The 9,740-nt window shown below is 36.7% G+C and overlaps 1 long non-coding RNA gene across 1 annotated transcript; it reads right to left on the bottom strand.

Annotated features, from left to right (window-relative positions):
- Positions 1 to 5,181: 5,181 nt before the first annotated feature.
- On the bottom strand, positions 5,182 to 9,382 carry LOC135741215 (uncharacterized). The gene is made up of 3 exons (XR_010529377.1): positions 9,285 to 9,382; positions 6,179 to 7,781; positions 5,182 to 6,112 (listed from the first exon to the last, which is right to left on the bottom strand). It is a non-coding gene; the product is annotated as an uncharacterized lncRNA (long non-coding RNA).
- Positions 9,383 to 9,740: the final 358 nt, after the last annotated feature.

Raw genomic sequence — 9,740 nt, 5'->3', positions numbered from 1 at the left:
ATAGGCTGGTTCTTGAAAACCCGTATGCTTGAGTCCAGATGGACCTTTCTGCAGATCAGTTGAATCTGCACGGGTACTAGACAGCAGGTCAGATGGACCTGGCTGAGGATTATCTGGATCAGATGACTCCAGGTCATCCTCATTTTGGCAGATACAGCAAGCATGCTGTATAGCCTCGACTGTTCTACGGAAAAAAGCACGGATGCTCTTTCCCTTTCGCTGTTTTGGTTTTTTATCTAAAAGACAGAAAAGACAAATAATAATGTTAGCAACAGATACCAGTAATATATTTCTTAACTCTTTCCCTGCGTAGCTACATACTCTATACTCTCATTATGGTGTAATAATCAAGGACTTTGCTGCTGTAACATGGCTGCAGGAGGCGCAATGATATTACACTGTGCCAGAAAATAGTCCCCTTGGTAACTTTCAATAGCAGGGGACTATTTTTGGCCGCTGCGTAATATCATTGCGCCTCCTGCAGCCATGGTACGGAAGCAAAGTCCTTGATTATTACGCCAGAATGAGAGTATAGTTCCTAGCCATATTGGCCTAGTAAATCGCAACTTTTAATTTTCTGTCAGTCTTGGTACACAATGTAACTACAGAAGAGTCACGTTTTAAATAGGAAAGATATCAAAACTCTTTGATTATTTTTAGCGCAATGCTAATGGTCTAATCAGATTCAATGGAATGTGCTAAGCTATGCTAAAAGTGGTACCGCCAGACCCGGAGACCGGCTGAATGGATTTCAAAACGGTAAAAATCAAATATTTAACTCTTGGAATATTTAAAAAAAAAAGTGTAGTGTCCCTTTAAGGTGTCATAATAATGTTGTGACTGACCTGCTTTTTTCTTTCTCCTCTCCTCCTTTTCTGCAGCCCTTGGAGGGGTGCTCTCTTGACTAGCTGCAGGTGTAGAGATGTTTGACCTCTGCCGAACATCTCGTGCACCGCTGCGCGTCATGAGCCCACAAGCTGACGTAGACAGAATGGTATTCTGTCTAACGGCTGAACAGACCAGAAAAGAACATCACATTATAAACCGTAAAATCTAACTCATTTTACTGTATATTGAGGTATTTTGACAAACATTATGAAACATTAAACAAAAATTGTATATACTGTATGCTACGGTTACTTTATATTATTCCACACCTCTTTTGAGAAACTTATTACATATGTATATATTTGAGGTGTCATTATAATGGTGTGACTGACCTGCTCGGCTGCACTCCTCATCATCTACACCAAACTTTACGTGACCAGCTGCAGTTGTAGACTTCCATCGAGCATCACATACACCGCTGCTGGTCACGAAACCACGAGCTGACGAAGACATGATGTTATTCTGTCTAACATCTGGACAAATCAGACATAAAGAACACATTATAAGCTTCTCTAATGATTAACTTTATACTTTATTGTTACTGTGGTATTTTGACAAATATTGTAGTAATAATATTTAATTAAATTAAAATAACTTTATTACTTTATGTATATAAAATTAAATATTATTTTATGAACTCTACACGATTTACTATCTACAGCAGTGTTTCCGAATCCTGGTCCCTGAGGACCCCTCCCAGAATGTTTTAGATGTTTCCTTATTCAACACATCAGCTTGTTAGGGAGGCATGTTTATAATTTTGGAAGGAGGCTGATAAGTTGAATCAGGTGTTTTAAATAAGGAGACATATAACTTTCTGGAAGGGGGGTCCTCAAGGACCAGGATTGGGAAGCACTGGTCTACCGTGTGTGTGTGTGTGTGTGTATATATATATATATATATATATATATATATAGTAAAATGTTTATTTTTGTTTCATTATATCTGAGGCGTCATTATAATGACTGACTGACCTGCTCCTCTACACTCGTCCTCCTCTACGTGACCGGCTGCAGGTGTAGAGATCCTCAACCTCCGTTGAGCATCACCTACACTGCTGCCGGTCACAAGCCCACAAGTTGATCCAGACAGGATGGTATTCTGTCTAACAACTGGACAGACAGGAAATCAAGAACACTTTATAAACTTCTATAAAATCTAACATATTTTACTGTATAGTAATTGTGGTATTTTGACAAACATTATATATACAGTATGCTACTGTTACATTGTGTTTTTCAATTCCAAATGTTTATTGAGTTTACTCTTAATGTGAAAAAATATATATAATGTGCTTTTCAAAACATAAAATATATTATTACATATGTATATTTTTGAGGTGTCATCAAAAGTGTGACTGACCTGTCGGGCTACACTCCTCATCATCATCCACAGCTCCTGGAAGAGTGAACCTCATATGACCAGCTGCAGGTCTAGAGATGTTCAACCGCCGTTGAGCACCACCTAGACCGCTACTGGTCACGAGCCCACGAGCTGAGGCAGACAGAATTGTATGCTGTCTAACAGCTGGACAGACAAAAAAAGCACACTTTTTAAACTTCTCTAAAATCATATTTTACTATATAGTGTAACCCTTCAATGTGGCCCGCTCGTCAAAACAGAGCATTTCTCGAGCAAGCCTCAAAATCAGGGTACAAACTAGCCTATTACTTATTGAATGTAAAAACCACACAAATGTCATATGTAGACCTCAGACAACAGTATAAAACAATAAAAACAGCCGATTCATAGCACCTTTAAAGTTGTTGAGGCGGCGTTAAACATGTTAAAGGTGCAGTGTGCACATTTTAGTGGCATCTAGTGGTGAAGTGCTGGTGAACAGCAACCAATGGCTCAGTCCACTGCTTACCCCTCATTTTTTTAATCACACAGGGAAGCTACAGTAGCTGCCACCGGACAAACATGTCATCGGAGACAACTTTGTAAAAAAGTTTGTCCATTAATGGCTTCTGTAGAAATATGGCACCACAAAATGGCGACTTTCATGTAAGGGGACCCTTGGTATATGTAGATAAAACATCTCATTTTAAGATAATAAACACAAAACTCTCTTTAAAGGTTTAAAGGTCTTTAAACACCACTGACAATATGGTTTTGCATATTATTTTGCATTTCTGTCAAGAGATCCTTCTAAAAAATACACACTGCACCTTTAACAAGGCACCTGACCATACTAATCTTCCCATATTAGTGAATTTTATTTTTAAAAAACATTGTTCATAGAACTGCATAAAAATACTACCTACACATATTGGTGTGACACATAAATATTGTATTTCAATTAATTAATTAAGAAAAATCAAAGTTCTTTGCCTCTAACTCAATGTAATTCAATGTAACTCTCTCAATGTAAAAGGCTCTGAGGAAAAATATCGCACGCCTCTCAGCCAATCAATTTCAAGAAACAGAAATAACTTTTATAATATAATATAAACTGTTATAAATATAAATATCTAACACTATACATAATATACAATTATACATCAGTAAAACCAAGCTGGTATGGGGTTCGTACTCTGTGCTAATAATCATTTAACGGACCAAAAATGAGGCGCTGTCACTTTAAATCCGATGCTATTGATTTATATGTTCTCATTAGCAGCGGAAACTTTCATCATAGTACTAATGTGCCTAGTTTGGTTGTCTAGTGTAATAATATTATTGAGTTTATAAAAACGTTTGAGCAAATAAATTTGTGAGTGACATCCGCCTAGCAGCGTATCTCTCTGACGAACGCTTGTGTTGTCTCCGCTTGTTTTCGGACGCTGTCCGAGTCACAGATAACTTAAGTTATGTGTCAAATGCTCAAATGGTTAATGAGTTCAATATCAAATGTTGTGATTAACTGACCTGGTGGCATCCACTCATCTTCCATTACGGCTCCCGGAAGGGAAAATCCGCTCTTGAGCTGATCATTTGATTTAGGCATTTTTACCTCAGTCTAATATTTCACGACAGTCTGTAACAGTGTTATTGACTTGTCGCGTTTAAACGTTTGGTATGCAAGTTTTGAAAGTCTGTAATAGCTGTCAAGGATTAGCTGTGCTTTCGCTCAGAGAATCAATGATCTTAAGACAATTTTTCCAGAACGCCTCAATTTATATGTTTTGTTTATGAAGTCAAACATTCTATTTGCGTTGCTATGGTAACGCGTAATTTACCTCCTGCACGTGCGACCAGGCAGGCCACGTGATGTTTCAGTTCACGTGGATTAAATCCTTCCGGTTTTTAGGCCTTCAAGTGTTAAACCCGCAATTCATATATTTGTTGATCAGTATATTTCTTTTAATTGTGTTATTGCCCCGTCATTCGGCTTACTTTTAACCAATCGTGTTTCTCTACTGTGTCTTACTTTTGACCAATCACGTTTCTCTCCCGTTGCTTACTTTTGACTAAACGTTGTTAAAATTACAATCGATGTCTTTTAAATGATATTTCATATAGTAGTATGCAAATTAGGCTATGGCCGTTTCTCAATCCGAAGGCTGCAGCCTGGGGAGGTCACATATGCAGGCTGCATACGTCACCAGGCCTGGTTTATTTAAGTTAACTGAGCATTACATTCGCAAGTCATAATCATTTACCAAAACTTTACACTTGACTAAAAATAACTGTCAACTTTATAATTAGTAATATTCTGAAATAAGACACTCTTGATGACGTATGCAGCCTAGAAATGCGACCTCTGGAGCATGCAGCCTTCTATTATACTTGAAGAATGATTTTTTTTTCTTTATTTATTTTCCTTCTTTCCTTCTCATTGTATGTCAATGCAGTGCCATTTTGTATTTGTATTTATTTTGTCTTGTAATAAAAAATAAAAAAATAAGATCTACCAAATCGAATCTCATTCTCAGATTTTTTTTTAAATTAGCTTCACGTGACGTACTAGCTTAGCGTACAGCTAGCGAGTAAGATATTTTAAAATAAACACCAGTTGAAAAAAAAGTTGCACTCACTGTACAATAACATTACATCAAATAAAAAGAAGTCCTCAGTCGTATATCTAAGTAAATAATAACAGTGTCCAATTACAGTTGTTATCTTTCTAATAGTAATTAACGTTAGTTGTTGAACTGGTAATCAATAACATAAAAATTGAAATGTGGTTTTTGGTGTTTATTTGATATGGCAATTATTGAGTTTTTTTTTTAATGATTGTTTGTGTCATTTTATTATTTAGATATTATATACTGTACCCTTTCCACTTTTGTATTGTGTAAATTTAATAAATTACTTCAATCTGAAGTTACAACAATCCTAATCTTCAATATTGTTTAGTCTTCATAGGATAGAATAGTTTATTTAGTGTTACTATTACATTACATTACAATTATAAAGTTTAATAAGAGGTCAATAATGTTTCAAGCATATTGTTTATACACAATGTAATCATGCAACACACTTACACAGTATGTAATTGGTTAATCGTTACATACAGTAATATTGCTTACTTTTACAGAGCATATAAAGTAACATCATGACTAACATTACATTATTTACACAAATTCTAAAGCTTCATGAACACTTTCATTGTATGACATTTGAGTGTTTTACAGAAAAACCAGTGTACGTCTGTATATGTCTCTAATGTTTCACATAATCAAGCTAGCCACATGCAACTGTGACAAGTGAAGACAAAAACTTTGAAATATAGATTTTGGAATAAAAAACCATTGGAGAAACCAGAAAACACTGTAAATACACAGTTTCCTCTGGATAAACAATCTATAACATAATGGCAGTTAAATGTATTGCTATTTTTTCAGCTGTAATTTTTTTTAAACGTATTGGGGCGGTTTTCTGGAAAGGGATCAGAGTAGTCCTAAACTAAAATAAATGTAAGATTTGTCCAAACTGAAAACAACTTACACTGACATATCTTTAAATACATTGGTGCCCTTTGTTTTGCCTCAAAATGTACACAAGAAATGCTTTTAGTGAGGCATGTTCCTTAAAAACTAGTTATATTTACTAATTAAACTGAGGCCTAGTCCTGGCTTAAACTAAACCCTGTCCAGGAAACCACCCAAGTGTGCTTAAAACTTTCTATTGACCAGATGATGCATAAATGCAGGCAGTGGTCAGTGAAGAGTTGTGAAGATGCAGCCATCCCTGAAAAAATCCCTTTCTGGTGGGGACTTGATTTCTCACGGGTAGCTTCCTGGGCATTGGTGGTGAGAGAGTGGTTACAAAGCAGTTTCTGTGGTAAAGAAAAATATATTTAGCAATTGTAATAATGTATCATCTTTACATTTCCCATTTGTACCTTGGTTCTGAAGTGGGTCAGTAGATATCATCACGTCATTCATTATTTCAACTGATATCCCAGGTGCTCGACAGTCATTCCCCAAAGCCAAAGTAAAGACAAAAGATTTAATTAGTACATATTGGCCTGTTTTCAGACAAAACTTTTCTAAAGCAAGGACTAGGCCTTCATTTAAGACATTTATGCATCTTTTACAAACATGTCTTCGAAAAAGACGTTACTGGTGTGTATCTTGACAAATCAATGGCCGTCGGATGTTTTAAGATGTCAGTGCACAGCTCAAAGATTGTGTTTTATTCTAGGAGGACTAACCTTAAAGGTCCCGTTTTCCTGTGTTTTTAAAGCTATGGTTGTGTTTATGGTATGCAATATAGCATGTTTATGTTTTGTGTGTAAAAAAAATGCAGTGTTATGCTGTAAAAGCAACATTACACACCAACTACATTTTTAAAAATGGGATCAGGAAAAACAGACCTTTACGAAAATATTTTTGATTAATTTTAATGATCTAGTTTGTGATAAAAATGATAGACCACTCTGGCCCCCAAACTCAAATGTCAAGCTACGCCCATCATTATTTTGCCATCACTGCTACATGATTGTCGTGTTGTATAAGCCCCATTCATGTGTGTTTTATAATCACATCCTTTAAAAACACATTGTACAGTTTTATGCTTTTAAGTGGAAATTAAGGTGTTGAATAAAGTATTTTGTATAAGGATCAAATTAATTACAAATGTAAAAGATTACAATTCACTCTCCTTACTGTGAGATCTGTACAGATGTGTACAGCAGTGGTTCTCAAACGTTTTGGGCATGCGGCCCCCCTTGTACGGTGCATCCCTTCATGGCCACCAAAGAAAATTTAAAACATAAAACTTTGTAAAACTTTAAATTTGAATAAAAAACATATTAAATTATAAAATGTATTGCTGTTGGTTAATAGCCTTATTTTTCTGAGGTTTAATTACAAAGAATGTACGATAAATTTGTGTGTCACCACCTAGGGCCCTCAGTTTGAGAACCACTGGTGTACAGTACACAGACAACCCCCATGTCTTAAAGGACAGTTTAAAACACAACTTTTATCATATTCCCTGCTGAAAAAACAGCATCAAACCAGAATAGACGTATAGAATCGCATGTAACGTTAGCACAGGCAGTAAGCGAGATATATTTACTACTCTATAGGTACTCCAGATTAACATCAGAAATGCAGAAACAGCTTGTGTTATGGGAGCTTTAATGCTTTGTCTCTTCTGTCAAGGAAGGGAAGCAAGGAATGGAAACCAGAATGCACAAATAAGAATTGAGAAGAATCCCCACCCACAACCATCTTACTCTCCAAACTACTCATCACCGTCACCTGATCCTCATCACCCCATCATAGTGCACTATAAAAGCATCCTCACCTCCATTCACAGTTGTCTGGTCTTGTTAGAACTGCCACCTTCTCTCAGGTGCTGTTTTCCCGCAGACTCTTTACCTACTTAACTGTTATCCCTCGTCATCTTCAGATCATGGTCTTCATCGTCTGTCTGTAGCGGATTAAATCCAGCATCACAAAAGAACCACCGACTCCAGGCTCTATCGTGAAATACGTCTGCAGTTTAAAAAGTGATCACACACACACACACACACACACACACACACACACGCATCCTCAAATTAACGATCTGTTAAATGACTCTCTTCAGAAACATCCAGGATTGAGTTACTCTTGATTAAAATCCAGTTGGTCTCTTTCTGGTGGCTCATTATTATTACACACAGGTATACATATTAAACCAGGGGTGTCAAACAGGTCTGCGGGCCAAACATAGCACAAAACATATTTTAACAACCATTTCAGGTGGGTATCTAGTTCAGATAGGAGAGTTCATACATCTAGTTCAATAGGGGAGACATGCGGAGGGCAACAAAGCGTAGAGGGTAGACAGTCTGCACGTGGCCAAAAATATGAGATGGTCCTGGTATGAGATGGTCCTCACTGCGGGAACACAACATCCAGGGGGCGGGGTTGGATCTAGATCCAACTCCTCCCACTTTATATACTTTGTTTCACCAAATGAACCAGTATATTGGCGTTGTTGCAGCCCGCAATTAGTTGCAACCTGTGGTCGCAACGTTTGCTCTTATCAATTTAAGTGTATGTTTGATTAATAACATAGTCGAGAAAGATTCATAATTTAGAAAGAATGATATCACTGAAGGGATTTATTTGTAGATTATCCCACTTATTACACAGCTATTCTTATACGAGTAAATATAAAAACAAATTTATTTGATATATTTTATTACCAAATAAAAATAGGAGACCCAACTTAATTTAGTTACGACTTAATGCGGAAGTGGTAACGCAGCAACATGCGTATAACGTGTCTTATGGTAAAACTTCCGACCAATGGGATCTCTGGATCTGGATCCAGCTCCGCCCCTGGATCTGAATCCAACCCCTTCCCCTGGATGTCGTGTTCTGCAGTGAGGCCGAGGCGCTACTGAAAAATATTGCCGTTTCCTTGGCCATGGCTCTTTGCCATGCAGGAGCCTATAAAAGCGACAACCGCGCTGCAATTCCGCCGCTTGCCGGGTTACTGTCTGTGAAATGCCCATGAATCAGTTTCTGCCTTAACAACGGTGACAAAACAATAGAAACCATAACAGAAATTCTAATAATTTCCATTGAAATACCAAAGAAACCATTAGCTTTTACCATTTAAACCAATACAAAATTCTTTTTTGCAGTGTGGCACTGCAGTCACTTGTGAAATGTTTAGAATGGACAGCTATGGTCAAACTAATTGTTGTGGGATTTCCAAATAAATGAACATTAACAATTCATTGGTCTCATATTATTTTTTTTCTTTGAAGCCTGTACAATGATTTTGTTTCCTGACATCTATCAATTGAACAGCACTCTCAACATGATGCGATATCGCTTGGGGTTTGTTTGGCAAGTTTGTTTGACTGTGAAATGACTGTTTTCAACCGTATATGGTCACGTATTTCATAGTTATCATGAAAAAAGCATTGAAATTTCAGATTTTACAACATGGGGCCTTTAAACATGTTTTATTCATCGTTAAAGAGAGATGCAAAAACCAACCTGACTCTCTGGTTCTGCTGCTGCATGTGACTGAAGAGAGTTGACGCGGCAACTAAGTGATGTCACTCAAACTATGCTTATTTTTCATTTTCCCTGGCATAAAAAAAAACAATTAATATGATATGCAAGGATTATAAAATTACATGGAATTACAAAATAATTAATTTATTCAAAAATAATATTTTTTTAAATTAAAGACGCTAACGTTACATCTGCACATGCACAATCGCATAACTGCGCCACCAGCTCAGTCAAGCCAGTCAATTGGAGTTAACTTGCGTTATAATTGACCAAAGAATTTAACATACATTTAAGAACAAGCATAACACGTTTTTATAGAAGATATAAAGACAAATAAAAGATCTCCACCAGGATTAGCTCACAGCTGCGCCACGAGTTTAAGTTAGTTAAGATGTCAGCAGTCGAGCTACACTAACGTCAACAAGTTTATCATCT

This window comes from Paramisgurnus dabryanus, chromosome 24 (genome assembly GCF_030506205.2).
Source record: "Paramisgurnus dabryanus chromosome 24, PD_genome_1.1, whole genome shotgun sequence".
NCBI lineage: Eukaryota > Metazoa > Chordata > Actinopteri > Cypriniformes > Cobitidae > Paramisgurnus > Paramisgurnus dabryanus.
Note: the sequence above shows the minus strand (reverse complement) of the source record. Positions and strands in the feature narration are given on the sequence as shown.